Raw genomic sequence first — 19,899 nt, forward strand, 5'->3', positions numbered from 1 at the left:
CTTTAAAGGACTCCATTAGCTTGATTCTTCAGAGACTTTAGGCAAAACTAAGCCAAACCACTACACTAAAAATTACAGGTCACTTATTCTTATTTGCTATTGCTTTACAACAAATTCCTTTTTTCCTAATAACTGCAGTGTAAAGGTTTGCTGATGGAGGGCTGTTTCTACCTATGGGAAAAGCAAGCTGTTCCATATAGGTAGCCATACTGTTGGGAGGAGCAATACAGCTCCAGCTCCTACTTCACCTCACCTCTGGCAAGAACAGCTATACTGGCAACTGCTCCTGCCCTACTGAGTAAGGAAGGGGCTGGAGTATGTAGGCAGCAGTTACCTGGAGAGGGAAGGAAGGGTAGCTCACATCAGTGCTTCTCCTCTCCCTACAGCAACAATGGCTTATCCTCAGAACAGAGAATCACAGTTTCGCCTTCACTTCTGAGATGCCTTAAGCCAGCTCTGTGTATGAATACCTGAAAACAAGACAGCTCAAGGTAAGCATACTAAAATCATTAATTTTTATATGCCATTAATGTATATGAGTACACAAACAGACCATCACTTTCTAGCTGACAATCATCTGTGGCAGAGCCAAACTCATTGTTATGCTGAGAGAAGCCATGATGAGAAATCTTTCTCTTTAATTTGTAACAAGCCTGAAGAAAAAAGTTGTCCAACATCCAGGGAAACATCACCTCCAACATTCTCAGCAAAGTAGCATCAGTTGCAAGTAATTTTATTTTCTGGGAAAAGAATTCCATTTGTATCACGCCAAAGACAACAGAAGGCCACAGGTATTCCTCAAGAAGGATGGTTCTTTGCCTTCTGAAATGAGTCAATAAGAAACTAGACAGAAAACCAAGGAGAGTTGACTGAATGGGGATACACACTGCAAGCTGTGTTTGCACCATCATGTATCTTCCACTTGTTTAGATGTAAATTCAGTATTCCAGGTCCCAGACCACTTGCTGCCTAAGGAAATAACGTTAACTCATGAGCGAGCACAGGAAGGCTGGGAAGGGGAGAAGGGGAATGCCAGTTGCACAGCTTTTACACTGATCCTTATCAGACCACTCTCAGGGCAGAATACCTGTTGTCTCTTGCTTTCTTAGCTGGAGGTAAGGTGCCTTTACTGGGAGTTAGCTGTGGATAAGAGGGAAATAATGATACAAGAACAAATAATATAAAATGCTGGAGAACCACCTGGTAGGGGAACCCAGTCTATTCTTGTATTCAGCAAACTGGAAGATTTTCCCTGTCTCACTCACGCAAACTCCCCTCTCCAAACAACCCTCCATGGCAGCTATCTAATTAGCAATGCTGGCACTGGTGTGGGAGGATGAGCGTGCCTCTGAGTTCAGCTCTGCCCCATGGCAGAGGCATGCTTTATTGCTAATGCACCAGTTTGCTGCTGATCATGGAATAGAAACAGATTTAATCTGGGTACATATGTATGTTTTTGTTAAGCTCATTTTCCATGTACTGAATATCTCTGCAACTAAGGCTGAGTAGGAAAAAACAAAGATGGCTTCATGGAAGAAAGAGCTTTTCATTACAGCTATCACGTTTAGTAGAAACAAAAACATGTATGAAAGCCCACTGTTGCAGCTCTGCACCTGAAAGGTGTTTGTGAGGTGTCACAGGCCTCAAACCTAAATACAAAAATAATGAACAGGAAAGAGATTCAGTAAAACTGCTAACACGTAATATCGTAATGCCACTAGGAAATGGTAATGACTGCATACTTATTCTCACAGAATAAAACGTTAGTGTACCAAAACGATATACAATATTTTAGCAATCACAATCAAGCAGGATCAGAGCCCCAAAGATCCTGCACTCTAACAGAAGCACGTATTTACAAATATGTCATTAAGCCAAATATTTAACATCACCCAAGCAAGCTTAATTCTGGTTTTCTTTCATATTGGAATTTATACTTGCTGAGAAAAAAAATGGTACCCTAGGCCACAATTCCTGTTCTTCCCCTCCATTTCCATTGACACCCACCCACTTCAGCTCCTACCCCTTTTTTTTGTATTCCATCCATCTTGCTTGTTCCTTCCCTCCCATACCCTTGGTCCTGTTCAATCTCAGCTCTGCTTGCCCTCACCCCACCTTCTCTCTCTTCTCCCACGCACCAGTTGCCAGTCCCCCCTCCTCTGCTTCTACACCTCCAAAGACCCTTGCCTACTTTCTCTTCCACCTGCACCTCTCCATCCCCTTTCCAGCTCCTGCCCCTCCCTCCTTTCTCTCCCCAATTCCCCAGGCCCCTCCTGGGGTTCCTGCACCCAACCTCCCCCCACTCTGCATGCAGTCATGCCAGCTTTCCTTCAGGCTGCAACGGCAAGAGCTCTGAGAAGACAAGGGGAAAATCAGTCCTGGCGCTGCACACTGCTGCAACTGGAAAGGATTAAACACAGCGAGCAACCAACTCAGACCCCAAAGCCCTAAGATAAAGCGTATTCAGTTGAGTGGGCATCAAAAATACCCGAAGGGACAGAACATGCTGCGTGGACACAGAATTTTCTGAGCCCTAGAGCAATATGCACAAACGTATTTAGGCTTACAGCTCCTACCGAAATGTCTACTTCCTCGCCCCCCAAATCTACAGCTCGTCAGAAGACTGAACACCTTTGTGAATCTTGAACTCAGCCGTTAGGTTCTGACAAGTCTGCATGCTGCGTGAGCTAGCTTAGATTTTCAGACGCTCAACAAATTGACCAAAAATGGAGAACTTAACATAGCTAAATGTAGACTTGGATGGATGCCCTGACAAATTTCAAGTCTCTGCTTGAAAACAGACTAGAGCTTCAAAAGCAAAACAGGTATGCATTTATTTCAAGATAGGCAAAACATCTTTACTCCTTAAACTTGTTCTCAGAAATGGACAAACGTACTTGAAACTCTCCCACAATGCAGCCTGAGGCAGATGCTTGGCTTGAATAAGTTCACCCCAAATGCTTATAATTTGGAAAGCTGTATAGAATTTAAAATGAGGTCTCTATAACAGAAAGCACCAGATTACACTATCTTCATTCATAATTAGCACATACACACTCAGCTTTTTAATTGCTTTTTCCACATTCCTGCCATTACAGCTACTGTAAACATCAACCCTGAAAATTTAGCCATCGTTTTATGTCAGCACTATTTTGTTCTGCTGGGCGAGCACAGGCCAGCCTACTCAGTCTTTAAACAGATTTGATGACCAGCTTTGCAAGAAGGCACAGACTGTAATTCATATCAAAGATTCTCTGTATTTCTCCTCTCATGTTTCTTCAAAATCTTTGAAAAGGGTTATTTAGAAAACTTTCACCAAGATGAAGCTGGTAAAGATGTCTGTACGTGGGCAAATGTTGCAAGCCACTTGCAACAGAACAGAATTAAACAAGGGTATGTTTCCTTCTTGTTTGATGTTCCTGTGACCACTCATTTTGAGGATTCTTGGCTCCCCACTGATGCTAGTATGACCTGATGGCGCTCAAAACAGCGCACAATTGGCTTCTGCATTTCAAAACTGAACCTGATTATTTTGCCTGTCTCCTCTTCTGAGGGACAAACTTCAGAGAAAAGATGTAAAAACAATTTAGGAAGTTATCTGTGTAAGTCACATACTGACCTTTATCATCCAGGACTCCACAGAGCAAGAATTCCACATCAAGAATTACTGGAATTGTGAGGTTTTTCACCAACATTTGACAAGGCTTCTTTGATAGAAAAGGCATGTTATACTAACCCAAAATTTCCACTAATGTTTATTTTAATGTGAAAAAGTATTAAATCTATCTTAGATTTCTTTGCAAACAAGCAAAAAAAAGTTGGCAGGCCTGCTGCTGCTTCCAACCAGTCCTCCAGGACCTTTATATTATTATTATTATTATTATTATTATCATTATTAACAGTGATTTCCCCTGACTATCAGTCAAACCTGCTGTGCAAGGCAAAGCTGAACTGCCACACAACTTTTTGCTGATGGGCTCTGCCAGACATTCTCAAGAACAATATCGGAATATTTTTAAAGCTGTTACAGCCTGGCCTATATTCTTCCCCTTCAACAATGTCAGCATAAATCTCAAAAATCATGATTCAACCTCTGAAACAAATTGATGGCTTCACCAGAACAGAAAAGATACTTAAAAATCGGTCCTATAGATCAATACATCCATTAGAATGTGTCACCTGAACCCATTCATAACTCTCTGTTGTGGGGGATGTCACAAGCTTAAGTAGCCTAAGACCAAACAAAAATGACCAAAGAGTCACCTCATTGTCTTTCTGAGGTAGTCTCTATTCAAACAATATAGGATATTTCAGCAACCTCTACAGTTCTGTGAAGGTTATGAAGATTCTGTGAAAGTAGTGCAAATAAAAAAATAAATGAATAAAACATTTCCAGTAACAGGGAATTCTCTTTACTCAAACTTTCCTTAGTCAAACTTTTTAAAAATAGGTTATAAAGTCTGCTAATTATAGAGTACTGAACCTCATTCAGTCAATCACAGCACTGGATCCACTCAGAATAGACACCACCACTACTGATAAATGTACAATATTCTTAATACCATTTAGCTCCTTATATGAGCAAGGGCATAATTAAGGTGCTTGATGCTGATCTATGCAGAATACTCATGTTTAAAGGAGCCACTGTCAATATTTCACATTGCTGGATGAAGCATAACGAACACTAATGAAGAGCTTTGTCATGGTCTTCTAAAGAAGCAGCCTAATAGCCTGGGAATCCTGACATTGAACACATTAGTTCATTCAAATCTTGTTTCCCAGTCCTTCACCTGCAACTACCCTTCTTTGATTCTAGTCAGAAAAGTTAATCTGTTTTTTCCTCTATCAAATATATTACTCTGCTCTCAAGAGAATGTTGCATGAATCCAGACTCCATACACTCATAAGTACCTATCCAGAAGAGGCAAAGCAAAACAGACAACATGCAGTAACATACTTTTACAATGTTGCAAGTAAACAGGACATTAAAATTACTTATTCTCATTTGTTCAACACAATAACTTTACATCTAACTATTAGTGTTTTCACATTCTGTAATATAGTTATATGTGCTTCTGTGATGCCATAATCCTCTTCTCTTTAGGAAGCTCCAGGAAACACACTTGTTGATTCACACCAGAGCAGAACATTATTAAATAAAACTAGTATTCATAAGGGTGTGAATGTGCAACAAAAAGCAAGTAAAGTGGATCCCAAAAGAGCATCTTACTTATTTTTGCATCTGTATTTTTTCTGAGATTATTCAAAATGCACCCCAGTTACAAGAGATCTCACAACACAGTTATTACACTTGTGCAGGGATGCCATTCGAATTAGGTAATAAAACCTACTGAGTAGTAAGATTTTAATTCTCACTATTTGGTATTGCACCAAGACTTTAAAATAGCTTTTAATGATATTTGAATGAGATGAACAGAATAACCCCAATAAATATACAAAAGGGGTTTCTCTTAGTAGCTCTGTCCTACTTTTAAAGCTTTTACTCTAATAGCAATGCTATTCTCTACCTCCCCTGTAGCAGATTGCACAGTTTTCTCCCGTCTTTGTAGCATGGCTAATAAGTTCTGGGTTAGAGCAGCTTAGACCTCAGGCTACTAGTATGTTGAAATCAATTATGCAAAGCCCATTCATTTTGATACAATGTACTAAACTGCTGCTGTCACCGCAGTAGAATGGCTGCTCAGATTGGTTTCTTGGATTTCTCACACCCCCCGCCCCTTCTTTTTTATCATTACAATGTCTTCATCCATGGCCAAAGTTGGCATTCTTTGTCAAATATGCTGCCTCCTACCTAGGATGCAATGCTCATTTCAAGATTAATCAAAACCAACTATGAAATTCTAGTAGCAATGAAAGCTGAAAACATGAGTTCTGCGTATAGCATGAGTTTTACATGCAATGAGATTAAGAGCCTAATTCATTCAGTATATCAAATCACTAATTTGGTTACAAATGACTATTCCAAGGTTAAAGAAAGAAAATTCTCTAAAAGCATAAGAGCTGCACAAATTAAGAAGCCCTTCTCTAACCTTTGTTTTTAAATGGATAGACAACGTGTGTATTAACAAGATACTGTGATATAATTACTTGCTTATAAATTTAGAATGTAGGTGGATACCTTACAGTTCTTAAAAGTGGAAGTGGCATTAGCTATCTCAGATTTCTTGTCAAATTTACTTTATTTTTATAACATATTCATCCATTTCAATGGCAATCATAATTCTTATATGAAATTATTATTTATCGTAATAGAACGAGGAACAACAGTAAAAAAAAAAAATTATTAAAACATACTCAAGAGACATTGTGACTATATACATGAGGTTTCTTAAGACACCTGAACCAATCCATTAATTCAAAGGCACTGAAATGGGTGGACTTCTCTAAGAAGCTTTTCAACTTGCAACACTGGTAGGAAAGCTTTTTCTTTTTTTTAAAAAAGCGAACATTTCTCTGTCTGTTTAGTATGCCGAGTCAGCTCAACAAAGGGTCAGTCAGGAACCAGAAAGGAGGGAGCAGGACTACCCCTTTTGGCAGTAGTGAGCCATTTCATTGGCACAGCCAACTCATGCAACCTCACATCCTACCTTACTAAAGGATGTGAAAATATACTAATGCCACTGAAAATCATGAACTTACCATGTATGATTCAACATTACATCTTAGTCAGAAAATAACAGCCCTTAAAATTCTATTTGAGCCCATAAATGAAGTAAAAAGTTAGTAGCAAAAGAATCACAAGTGGCTCACATGTTGCCAGGGAGATAAATTCAGAAAGAAACAGGAAACAATGCTTCAGTCTATAAATGTGAGGTACTAAGGTGGAAGGAGGGGCATAACTTTCAACTTGCAGATCGTGAGCTTATACAAAAGACCCCAAACAAAGGACACACAAGAACCCCTCAGGAGGGCTGCCAAAAAAAAAGTATCAGTACTTCACTATGAAACTGAGAGTGTATTTCCAGGTACATTACTTCTCACAGCAAAGCCAATTTAAAAAGAATCTGACTTCCCTCACCCCTTCTTCATCTGTCTTCCTTCACCTCTCCATGCACAGCCTGTTGTTTCCTGCAAGGTGCCAACGCAACTGCTTGAGGTATAACTGTAAGGCATATCACAGAAATGCCCTAGATTAAAAAAGACAAAAAAACCTTCTAATTAAACTCAATAACTGTGACATAAATACTTTCCAATAGTAAGAATGATACAGCACTTGAATACAGAATAGGGAACTGCTTGAACTAAGTCATGCCTCACATAATGAAAGGCTGTAAAGTTACAGAGCAATTTCTCCCTAAATATACAGGCCTGAGTCTCAAAGACTACATTTCCACATGTCTCCTGGACAGATGAGCATGCAGCCCAATTATTCCGAGCCTAACTTACCCCTCCACAAGAGAATTTGTGAACTAACAAACAGAAAACATGCAAACTATCTGTAAAAGAAACCAGTCACACCTTTAGCTTGGACACTATCAATTACACACCATCCTCAAACTTCTGCGAAGTTTGGGAAATAAGGAAGGTGCACCAGGCCGCCAGAGAGCTATGTCCACTGTAAACATCGTGGGAATGTAAACACAGTGCAGCGTGAATGCTGCGGGTGTTGGCAGAATGCTCATTTTCTGCTCTGCTGCTGCGGGACTAGCTTACCAGCGCTTGCAAAACTTGCTCCTTTCCCATCTCCCAGCCTCCCCCAAACCCTTTCAATTCAATCTCAAACTGCAATGATCATTAAAAACAATGAGTATGTCTGGCGCAAGTAAACGTGCCTTGACTATCAACGATTCATTAAGTACCTGGCACTGGATCCATAATATGGGATTCTGACATGGAAAGAAAAGCTTTAGAGCTCATTGAAAAGTACGAGCTTTACATACAAAAGAGTTAGAAGGTGCATCTTTGTCTAACAAATAAGAGAAGGCTAAGTCCTTTGTGATGATGTTGATCGTTTCATCCTCTGTATAAGCTAATTTTCCTATTTAGATACCACCTTTTCCAAATCACAGATAAATTAAGTCAACTTTAGCTAATGTGGTAATGATTTGTAGTGAGTGGCAGAAATTCCCCCGTAATTATGCATGAATTGATGTGTGATTTCATAATGAGTTTAAGTGAAGAAATCATCATTTTGTGATAAATGCTTTATTTCTTAAAATGCTTGTAACACATTTCTAATAAATTTAATCAAGTGACTCGCACTCATGTAACATTTACAATTATTAGGTGTGCAGTCTTTTACACTGCCTTATAGCTTTGGCTGATTGCTGTGTGTTAAAGTTTAGCATTTCATAAACATGGTTATAACAACCATTATGTTATTTTTGCTCAGAACCATGAATTATTTCAGTTTGAAGTTAATTTACATTCTGTGCAAGTTTTGTGCCTCAAAGGCAAAATTCTTTCGCCATTTACATATGGATGTACACCTTAGGAAATGAAATCAAGTGCTTCTACCTTTCAGGACACACCTCGTCCTTCAACATGTCATGTGAGGGACAGCAAAATCTCACTATAGAAAGCTTATTACTGGATTCCCAATTTAAAAGAACTCCCAAAGTACAACTGCTTCATCTCTCTGAAACATCCTCCATCAGTCACCCCCAGTCCTTCCAACTCTCCTGGCTGAAAACCAGTACAACGTTCAATTTGGTAGCAGAGCTGAATTTCTGTGGGAGCTGGGGAGGAAGAAAGCTTCTAAAATTACCTGAAGGCATCTTATCCTATGGTTTTTTTACTAAGAATTTTAGCTCAGATCTTTCCTTCTATAGAGCAAGCTGCTATAGGGAATGGATGACCAAAAGGGAGTCACAGATCTAGAGACTTCTGTGAGCTGCCCCATCCTTAAAGACTGGAAATCAGATACTTCCTACACTTCCACACATTTAGGTGCTGGAATTTAGCTATTCCAAGTGTACCATAGGGGTTAGCAACTTCCTAAAAGGAGATCTGCCTGACCAAGGGGAGCCTACAGCTCTGCTATGCTTCCTCACACTCCAATCCCTTCTTAGAGCTTCAGAAGAAAAACGTAAAAGGAAACCTGGCTTGGTATTCCACATCTGTAAGAAATTTTTGTTTTATTTCTCACTACAAATAAAAACCTCATATAAAAAGAATATTAAACTCAAGATGGTGAAGCTGGCCAGTTTTAAATGCTGAATCAGTGTTAAATGGTACCAGTAGTAAATCTCAAATGCCACGATTACTTACGCAGTGCTTTCCCTAGAGCTAGAAAAGATCATTCAAAGAACTACACATTAGCACCTCAAAAGACAAGAAGAGATCTTACGTGTATCAAATACATACAAATGTTTATTTTGATGCTAGGGTGGACTGGAGCCATTTAAATTTGAGTTAACATGAAGAATATAGTCTAAAAATAAACCCATACTGCTATCTCAAGAAGAAAAAGAAAGAGTCTTGGAATAACTGCTTGAGCACCTGAGTTCCCTGGAACACATCATTAATGCATAATTATCACCGAATACACTGATTTTTGGTTTGAACTTAGTAACTTATCAGTGAACCCAAGTTCCAATGATCTACATTCAAAAGGGTTTTATTACATACTCAATTCCCTTAGGATTCCTAGAAGAATTGTAGCACAAGTATATCTTAGCAAATCTCTCTCTTAAGAGCCTCTATATTATAGCTGTTAATAAATCCATCTAGATGATAATCTTGCTTCCTATCTTCCCACCTGTTCCCACATGAGGTCAAAAAGGTGAGTGACAGTGACAAACTGAAAGCCTCTTCCCTGAGCAGGTATTCATTCCTCCCTGATCCTCACAGGCATTCTTCAAGTTTTTTCCCCCCACTCTGGTATAAAGTTGAATCACAGGACAAGTCGGAATCAAGCTTCGGATTCCTCTGTCCTGCCAACCTGTTCTTGCCAAATTCTATCCTCCCACAGCCAGAATATGTTTCACAGCCTAGTTCAGCCCATTTAATCATCCTCCTTCAAATATCCAAACTCCTCCTCATCTAAGTTACACTCCCTGACTGTGTATTTGTTAAAGTTTTTGTTTTACAATCAATAACAATGCCAAAGATTAAAAAAAAGATACACTGATCATGTAGGCTGGGATTTTTGAAGGAGGAAGGTATTGAACGTCCACTGGATTCCAACAGGAGTTGGGCTTCTATTTGTTTTACATGCCTCTGAATACCTCGGGTCTAATACATCAAAGGTATAGTGTGGGAAAGACAGAGAAAAAAAGTTTTGAAAAATGTAGGAGTAGTAGTTCTCTTCAGAAGAAGGGTAAGTGATTGTCAGTTGACTTAAATGCTCAGGCTTCAGGAAGACCAAACATCCCCTGACTTTCTTCACTTTAAGGCTCAGTGCATAGTCTCCTTAATTCCACTGCTTGCTTACAACAAAATACTAGCTTTTTGGTATAAAAGTTAACAAAGCTTCAACTTATTGAACCTCAAATGTCAAAATTTGCATTATTTTCCTGCAGCTGTGTATGCTATTCCAACTGGCTCACACTTAAATGTTACTAAAAAAGCCCATCAAAAAAGCAACCAATACATGCACTATTAAAAGCCCTTCAAAATCTCACTTTTCTGTTGTAAAATTCTTCCAAATAAAGTTGTGTACGTTTTTCCTTCCTCTGAAATATTTATTTAATTTACACAAATAAATACTGCATTTGTCAGTATGTACAGGACAGGACATTGCAATTTGCTTTTTCAAGTAAGTACATTAAACATTCAATATTTCTCACAAAATAAAAACCACACACTATCCTTACACCTATTGTTACACATACTAAGCCAGAGCTCTCTCTTAAAAACATTCTGTTCCATTTCTCTCTTCGAAAAGGTCCTGTATTTAGAACTGTTTAAATAGTATTTTTCTTCATCAGGTTTTTTATTTTATATGGGTCTAGAGGTAGTACTTCTCCCGTGTTGTATCCTGTATATGGGATCAGTTACGACATTAGTGAGCATTCCATATTTCAGCATGAAAGCCATTCTAAAAGGCAAAATACCATAAAATCATCAGGAGATTGTAATATTAGCATTGTGTTTTCTCAGTCTAAATTCACATCCTGTAGTAAAAAGGGAAACATCGTGTTCATATGATCAAGATCTCACGTTAATTCATCAATAATATTTTATAATTTTATATGGCCATCTATGTTTTATGAATGTTATTTGCACTTTCCATTGAGCTGTAAAAATAATGAACAATATAAATTCTATTTTTTATGTTCCCCTGAAACACTGAATAGTCAAACCTAAGCCATAACATCACTAAAATGCACAAAGAAAAATGCACAATCATTTTTAGAGAAAGGCTGTTGAGCTACACACTTTCCGTAAACATAGATTAGTTTTGCAAAATGGAAACAAAGTATGTTGTTCCTCCTTTCTATAAATATATTGGATTCTAAACTGATAGGCATACACAATCTGTCAGGCAGTAAGAGACGGTTATCTATATTGTTTATTGTTTACCTAATAACACAGGCTAACTAATTTTGGAATAATACTATTCATGATGGCCAGTAGACAGTAACAATAATACACATTTCACTCAACTAAAAATCCTTGCAAGTTTTGCCAAAATAAGGAGACCAAATCTAGGAGTACTGCAGCTACGAAGTGTCTTCTAATTGATTGGCATGCGCCATACCTGCGGTGAACACCCATGTGAACAAGTATAAGCCAGAGACATCACAGCATACAGCTACTCTTTACAGCTCCAGCTAAAGGAAATGTTTCAGTATATACCTAAATCAAATAAATTCTCTAATATCTTTCAAAACAGGGACCTCTGTCATCATCTGTAATGGCACATTCAATTTCAACTGTAAAAGAGGACAAATAGATTAATACTGAAATACTACAGCAGTAGGCACGACATAAAAGCATAAATGTTTTAATATGTTAGCATTACCTGTGGCAGTGAATATTTTTATTGTAACTGATAAATTTCACTTTATGTTGAACTATACTGGCATCAACAAAAGGCATGGAACGGATGAGAAGGACAGAAAACAGGTACACTACCCCCAAAACTGTTTCCAAGAATAAGCTGAGATTCTTTGGATGAGTTAGTGGAGACTTTTTATGAGTCATGTTCTTGAAAAGTTAGTGGTATTAAATGAACAGTAAATAGTACACTTACCCCCCAAAATTACAATCCCACTCCAGCATTTGCCAATATATGATATATAGTTATTGGAACACATTGAAGATTAATGAGCACACTGAAATGTACCCACACCCCCGTTTCAGTGCCACTTGGAGTCAAAATTATGGCATTAACCCACAGGCTCTGCATCCCAGGAACCAGTAAGCAGTGCCAAAGAATCCTTGTTAAGTTATAATTACAAGATTTCCGTTTTGTCAGCCACTTCAGGGGCAGACGCATGTGATTTCAAGATGCCAGCTCTTTAGTGTTAGATGGAAACAGGATGAGATCATTAATTAAAACTAGTTAAATAAAATTTCAAATATTTTCTATAAACTGCTCTCATTTTCCAGTGCACCATAGCTACAGTCTGCCCTACACAAACCTACGTAGTTTTGTAATTAAAGTTTTACAGAAAAAGGGGAAATATATTCCTAAGGAAATATACTTTAGCATACAAAAAAAAATTAAAACAGAGATATATCAGAGTAGGTGCGGTCCAGCATCAGATGAAGTGTGGTTTAGCTAGTTTTTTTAAACTTAGTCCTGTTTTTGCCACATTACTTTCTTTATATGAGTCTATGAAATTTTAAATAAATTCAGAATTATAAAGGGAATAACTTCCCTGCCTCATTCAGTAGTAGAAAGAAGGCTGACTGCAGTAACTTCCATTTTCTTACATACAATAAAACCCTTGAGACATTCCTATTAATAATCACTGAGAAATGCAAAGAAAAAAAATAAAATAAAGACCTGAGTAAAGTTTTAGGAAGAAGGGGAACTTATCAGTTGTGGAATTCATCTGGGTATGACACAGGTTGCTGCCGACATAAAGCCACTGGAAGTCCTTGCTTCAGGGTTCTGGAATATAAAATATTCATGGTGTATAATTTTGCATAATTTGTTTAGCTACTGAAGCATAATTTAGTTCCTTGGTGCACAGATACAAAGAAAAGAATGAAGGAAAGAACAAAATATTTTACCAAAACTAAAGGTTTTTTGCCATTCTGTTGTGTGTGGTGTATGACATCCACATGCATACAAACTAGTCTTTAGATATTACAAATGAACAGATACGTATAGGTATCAATACCAGAACACCTTTAATGTGTTCGGTGTTAGGTTCTCATGCTTTTGTTCATTTGCTGAAGATATTGACTTCCCCTCAGCCACATGATGTACTCTCGGAAATATATCTGAGTTGGGCATAGTCAAGCTCCAGATTCAGAAAGCATCTTCTGTGGTATTCACCAGCTCTAGGCTAGTTTGTACTTGCTCAAACGCTCTGTATACAAAGAAAAAACACGACTGTAAAGAATCCAAGAAATGTTGTGGATAGGATATTCAAAGCTATTGGTATTTCAGCCTGATTTCCCTTCCATTGAGCTAAATCTAATCTGAAATGAACTCAGCAAGTTCAGAACGCAAAGCCACACACTCTACCCTGGATTTGCAAAGTCAAACCCAAATCCAGGGTTGCCCACAACAAATCCACATCCTTTTTCTGACATTCACTCTGCACCAAAGTCCCAGTGACTAGATTCAAAAGAAAAACACAAAATAAGAACAAGTGCTCATTCCTTTTTAACCACTCTTGTTTGTTTTCACACTTTTACTCAGTTGCATAATAAAAACAATTGCAAGACAGCATTGAAAGAAAGGGCCGAGACTTCAAGAGCTCACACTTAAAATTAAGACATACAAGAGACAGTGAAGGGGAAGAGTGGCAACAAGATGATGACAGTCCATGATAATTTTTCTTTTACTGAATTGGTGTGTTAGTCTGTCATCTGATTTTTTAAAATTTCATTATATGAAATTTTAGTAGAATAGATCATTAAAAAGAATAACTTTTTTCATACACAGAGACAAAAGATTACTGACAATATTGCTGTGAATCAAATTTTGTTAATTGTTCTTCCAAATCATACATGTGCAATCCCTTGGAAACACCTAAATAAACATACATAGGTACATAGTTATCAGAAGGAATTTTAAGATTAGTATTTTGGGAGATCGTTTTTCCATATTTACTGTTACATTATTTTTACAACCATCTATAAACCATAATAGACTTTATACTTTTAAATAACAGCTACATCTCACTTCTTTCGTCTCTTACTCCAAACACATTTCACAGGGAGTTTGGCCCAAGCAAGAGCTTTATGATCACGACACTACCAAATACGATGAGCAAATAAAACTACAAACATTAACATGCATTACATCTTAGGGAAGAAGTCTCAAAAGTTAATAATGTAGTTAGGCTCTCCATTTCCCTCAAAAACTAGACCAAACTGAGTATTTAACTGCATTTAGAACTTTTCAGATATCCCATCTTAGTTCTTATGAAACTCACATGGATAGACAGACAGACAGATAGGTAGATGTATTGCTCTGCTCTTTCACTTTAGCCACTGAAGCTATGGAGAGCTGCTTATTTCCTGTCATAGTACAACAGAGCCCAACACTGGGGAAAAAAAAGGATTAAAATCATCATGAAACAGGCTACACACACCTGATTTTGAAAGACACTTTCTTGAATTCTGATGCCTTTTAATATGGGAAACGACTTCTGTATATTTATTTGCAATCTAAGTTTCCTCATGTAAAAACCACTAATTTTAGTCCATTATGCCAGCTTCAACATAACTAGTATGTCATAATCTGGAAGGCCTGATAAGGAGAAAAAAATTACCAAAAATTGACAGATGTTATGACCTTACTGATATGTACAAAACTGTAAAACAGGAAACCGTCTATTCAGTGCAACCCCAAATGAGTTTCTAACCTACTATTGCCAGAGGGAACATAATCTTCTTATGCAAAATTACTTTCCTATCATTTTTTAATTCACATAAAATTCAACAAGTATGTAAAACAGATAGGGAGAGAAGACAGGAAGAGAGAAAACACACAACGGAAATTCCTGCAAACTGCAAATTTTCTTCAAAGTCCCTAACCAGCAGATCAAACTTGACCATTTCCAAGTTAACTGCCTGTCAGTTCTGCCTTTGTATCTCAAGAAGCTCTGGGAGCAAGAATTACCTGGGCTTGGTCGACCAGCAGCAGCATATGTATTGCCTGCATTTACCATGTTTGCGAAAGGATAGAGTGATAGTATATAACGTAACAGTTATTTAAAGCCCTTTGCAAAATCAAGTCACTACTGCTGAGCGTTTCTATACCTCAGGCTATATGAAGACAAGTTAAGTGCTGATTCTGAACTCTACCATTTTTTTTTATTTCACTACGATGGGCAGGCTGGGAGTTACCCAAGACAACGAACGTAGCCATAACCCTTCTTCATGGTAAACATATAATTTCCCCAGTGATCCAGTAAGCAATAACAAAAAGTTATGTGTAGTACATATAGTGTTTATATTCCCCTGGGTTTAATATGGCTCACAGTAAAATTGATTTTCTGGAATCTTGCAATAAACCTCATCAAAGTAAATGAAACCCACGCTGGCTTTTTATAAAGTGATTGGATTCAGGGTGATAAATTAACCCTCACCATCAGAGAGACTCCCAATAATGCACTTGCTCGATTAAACTCCTCCAGACTCTGTTTAGATTTTAATTTTTCTATAGGACTTATTTAACTCTCTCAAAGCTTCCAACTTAATGCTTGCAGAAGGGTTAGCAGCTGAAAACTGTGCTTTTTCTCCTCAGACTAAACAGATCAACCAGATTTTTATTTGCTGAGTGCTTGCTTGACACTATTCTCTAACCTATATAAAAAAACCACTGGTAGCTATTCATATCCTGTGGGAGTGAGGAGGAGGAAAAAAATGACTTTCTGCCTACTAAGAGTTCCTAATCAAACACCAGAAACTGAGAAGGATTTAATAATTCTAAACTTTGGTACACATCTGAAATCAACATTTGTAAGAGATGCTAGAGCAAAATCCAATGGATATCCTGCAATAACCTACAGAAGCCTGGCTCACAACAGGCTTTCCTGCACTATTCATTCCCAACAGATGATTCTCACCTGAAATGACCACCTGGACTTGCCAAGGTAGATTATTCCTAATTCTTTGCCAGTCTTTGGACATTCCAGTTTTTCCACTGTTCAGCTCCCGTTTCAGCAGGAGGCAAAATGTGTAAAAAAAAAAAAATTCAAAGTGACCTTCCCTAACATTCCTCAACAGTCTCTAGCGACTTTCTCAAATAAAAAAGTGTTTGATGTATACTCACAGCTACTGTGCAATATGTATGAAAACTATTTTTGTTGCCATATTTATTCCTGGTTAAATGAAAAAATTATTCATTTAACCAGGAGTAAAACCTCTGAGATTTTTTTTCTCATTTCCCAGCCTGTCTAGGGAAAACAGGCTGCAGTAAACAATCATGCCCTATTTTATTCCTGCTTAAATGAATTATCATAATAATAATTACTAGCAAAAACATCTGGTTTCTGCTCAGCACAGACGGCAAATTCTTTGACACATTGCTTGCATTTCCCCTTCTTCTTAGTCTCCAGGCTGAGGGTCCGAGGCTTTTTTTAGACCAGTATACATGCCAACCTCACAGCATGCCTGATGGTACAGATTTATGGAGAGACTGCTGATGACCATAAAATGTTTCCTCTGTTTTTTCTGCCTCCGGAAAATTATGCCTTTGTAATAATATCTTCTCTTTAGAGCATTTCCCTGCTTTTTATACAGATGACATTTGCATGTAAACAAGTTCTTGCTGTTTTTTTCACTACTAAACAACAGCCAGGAAAAGCAATGTTCCCTTTGACATCATATTGGCCTGTTATTGTAGAATGATCCTAATGTCACTATTTAAGGTTTTGAATTAGAAAATGAAGAAGCAATTTAACTTTCAATTTAATTAATATTTCCACTGTAACAGAAGATTGTTATTTTGTGGAAAAGAGAAAGAAGAATTACAAATCAGCTCATTTATCATGTGAGACTTTGAACAGTACTGTTACTTAAGCACACTAACAGTATCATCTTTTGCATTTCCATGATGCCTTTTATCAGAGGATCTGCATTAGTAGCTGCTTGAGTTGCTCTGCCTCCACTGAACAACGGTGGAATGGACAGGAGAGCTCAAACTCAGCAGCAGCCATGGTCCAAGCAGCCCAGAAGTATGAAATTGTTGGGAGCAGGGAGGGGACCACATGAAGGCAAGTACTGCCTGCTGTCATGATCTCTGCACATTCTTCCTCAAGGTACAAGGGGATGCAAGGTCCCCAAGGGTCTCACTGGGTTTTAAGGGGTGATATGTACGAAGAAGCCTAGTCAGGGCCCAAAAAAGTTTAAGAAACCATCAGACAAGAAAGAGCTTAACATATCACTTTAGAGCCATGAGGTTTAAAAGACAAGTCTCGTAACTTTGCGGAGCCATTCAGCATCTCTGGCCACTGGTGCTAGGCAACGCTTCTCAAAGGGAGAAGGAAACTCTTGTGGGGGGACAGGCATTTACTTTCACAGTGTGGCTGCAGCCCAGTTTGTTATGAACAAACCCTGCATGCAGCACAGCCTTTTCCAAAAGAGTCTGCCTGGCAGTCTCCAGCATTTCACCTTCATTTAACTGTCTACATTTCTCACCTTTCATCCTCTTCAACCCCTTGGCCTGGGGAGGTGCCCTTTCCCCAGCAGAGCAGGTGGGTAGGGTCCCCACTGCCCACCTACGGCCCCGCTGTGCACGCAGCAATGGGGCGGGCACAGAGATGACTTCACCCCTAGTGTGCCGAAAGGCCCTCACTCTTGCTCACAGCTGTCTCAGGGCTGCTCCGCACTAAATACTATGTCTGTATTGGTGGACAGTATGTATCAACTGTAAAGCAGCCCTGAGCTCCCTCAGTACTACAAGGGTACGTCAGGTCACCCCAACCTCACTTCCTTGCCAGAGTGACTCCTATGCCAGAAGTACAAAGGAGATTTGCCGGAGCTTGGCTTGTAAACAGCCTATTAATTTCAAGCAATTCTGGATCCTAAAGTGTTTGAAAAAGTAAATAAATATTAGTCTCATTTCATAAATGGAAACCAGAAGCACCGAGACATTCCATAACACATAGGGAGCCAGGAGCAGAGTTCAGGGATCTGGACTTCGCTGTCTGACCATTCCCACAACGGTCCTCTTCATGTCTTTTACAGAATCTACGTTAATACAGGCCATTGGTCTGCTGGTTTATTCCTGCTGAGCTCAGTGATGCAACTATTTGGTTTGGGCTCCCAGCGATCTGAGCCAGAAGAAACCCTGCCCTGCAGTCTGTGTGGTGTCACTCCCGGGATATGGCTTAGCTCTATACCCACCAATACAATCAGTATCATCTGTTTTATGTCCCTGTTTGAATCGCAAATGGTTCACCTTTCTTTCATCTAAATTTAAGTTTATCTCAACTGCCCATGATATGTAAGATTTCAAAGTTAATCATTATAAGCTCAAGTTCATAAAATCACTCTTACATGAAAGAAGCAATTAAAATGAAGCATGTATTCACTTAATAATAAAAGGCCTATACTAACACAAGGGTCAATATATTTAAATGCTTTCAGCAAATGACTATAAATCTTATTACAACATTTTACATTCTTTATAACCTCTTTGTGAACTTCCAAGGCTTCCTTGAAATATTTTTCCTTTAAAAATTTTTCAAATTTTATAACATTGAAAAGGGATCTTCAACTTGTCATTAAACATTTAGGAAACAAACAACCCAAACCCCTTCAAATAAAACACAAAATATTGTCAGAATTCTACCACATAAGAACATTTTTAAACATGTGAAGGAAATATGAGAGAACTCTTATCCATTATTTCTACGGATACATAGATTCTATAGAATATATTTATATCTTACAATACAATATTCTTAAGTTCAAGAAAATAAGTTCTTGTGACATTGTATTTGATGAGAATCTTTACCTAGAGAATAACCTAGACTCCTGAGTACAAGTCAGCTGATCAGTATCTAACTGAAGTTTTGCATTAATAGAAGGAATACAACAAGATTTGTCTATAAAAGATTATGCTAAGCATATGAAAATTGTAACTTTTTGAGCTATGATTTATTTGGTTATATTCTGTTTTAAGACCCTAATCTGCAGGCCACACTAATACAAATAACCTCATGGATTCAACTACTTATGCGAGTGAAGGCTGCAGTATGAAATTATCTGTTCTAAGAAGAAACAAAAAACAAATGGAAATAGAGTCTTCATGATCCTAAAAGAGGAGATCCTAAAAGAGGAATTAATCAGAGCCAAACAGAAGTTTCGGAGGGAAACAACTTAGGACTCATACTTGCCAGTACCTACCTCAGGTTGCTTTCACTTTCCAAAGGAAATGAAAAACCACCATATTTTTAATTGCTGTTATGGAATATATCCATTTTACTAGGTTGTCTTTCACACAGACAGGGCAAAGAGTCCTCTGTTGAGTGGTTTGATTTTTGTACTGCATTTCATAGTTACAATTTCCGTGGCACTGACTTTAAAGAGAAGTTGTAATTTTATAGCATTCCCAGACACCTCGAAAATCCATTTCAGTGACTAAGCTTTGGGGCTAAAACCTGTATTTAGGCAGATATGCCAATAACTCACATAACATCAGGTAAATCTGAGGGTGTATTCATCAGTGCTTAGATCTGGCATCCTGGCCATTCACCATCCCACAGTATTGCATGGAGTGGAGTGTAGATGTGAAAACAAGTGCTTCCTCACAGCAGTCTGCTCACTTCATAGTAGGGTAATTTCTACAGAAAATCT

General features: G+C 38.1%; 2 long non-coding RNA genes across 2 annotated transcripts in view; both read right to left on the bottom strand.

Moving 5' to 3' along the window:
• Positions 1-11,783: 11,783 nt before the first annotated feature.
• On the bottom strand, positions 11,784-13,376 carry LOC142408683 (uncharacterized). The gene is made up of 3 exons (XR_012775375.1): positions 13,260-13,376; positions 12,920-13,027; positions 11,784-11,840 (listed from the first exon to the last, which is right to left on the bottom strand). It is a non-coding gene; the product is annotated as an uncharacterized LOC142408683 (long non-coding RNA).
• Positions 13,377-13,441: 65 nt separating this feature from the next.
• The window catches only part of LOC142409210 (uncharacterized), a 74,961-nt gene continuing 68,503 nt past the window's right edge, over positions 13,442-19,899 (bottom strand). Inside the window, exons 2-3 of the long non-coding RNA XR_012775541.1 lie at positions 14,526-14,636; positions 13,442-13,451 (exon numbers count right to left, since the gene is read on the bottom strand). This is a non-coding gene — a long non-coding RNA (uncharacterized LOC142409210). The remainder of the gene's footprint in view (positions 13,452-14,525; positions 14,637-19,899) is intronic.

The sequence above is a fragment of the Mycteria americana genome, chromosome 4 (assembly GCF_035582795.1).
Source record: "Mycteria americana isolate JAX WOST 10 ecotype Jacksonville Zoo and Gardens chromosome 4, USCA_MyAme_1.0, whole genome shotgun sequence".
In the NCBI taxonomy this organism is placed as follows: Eukaryota; Metazoa; Chordata; class Aves; order Ciconiiformes; family Ciconiidae; genus Mycteria; species Mycteria americana.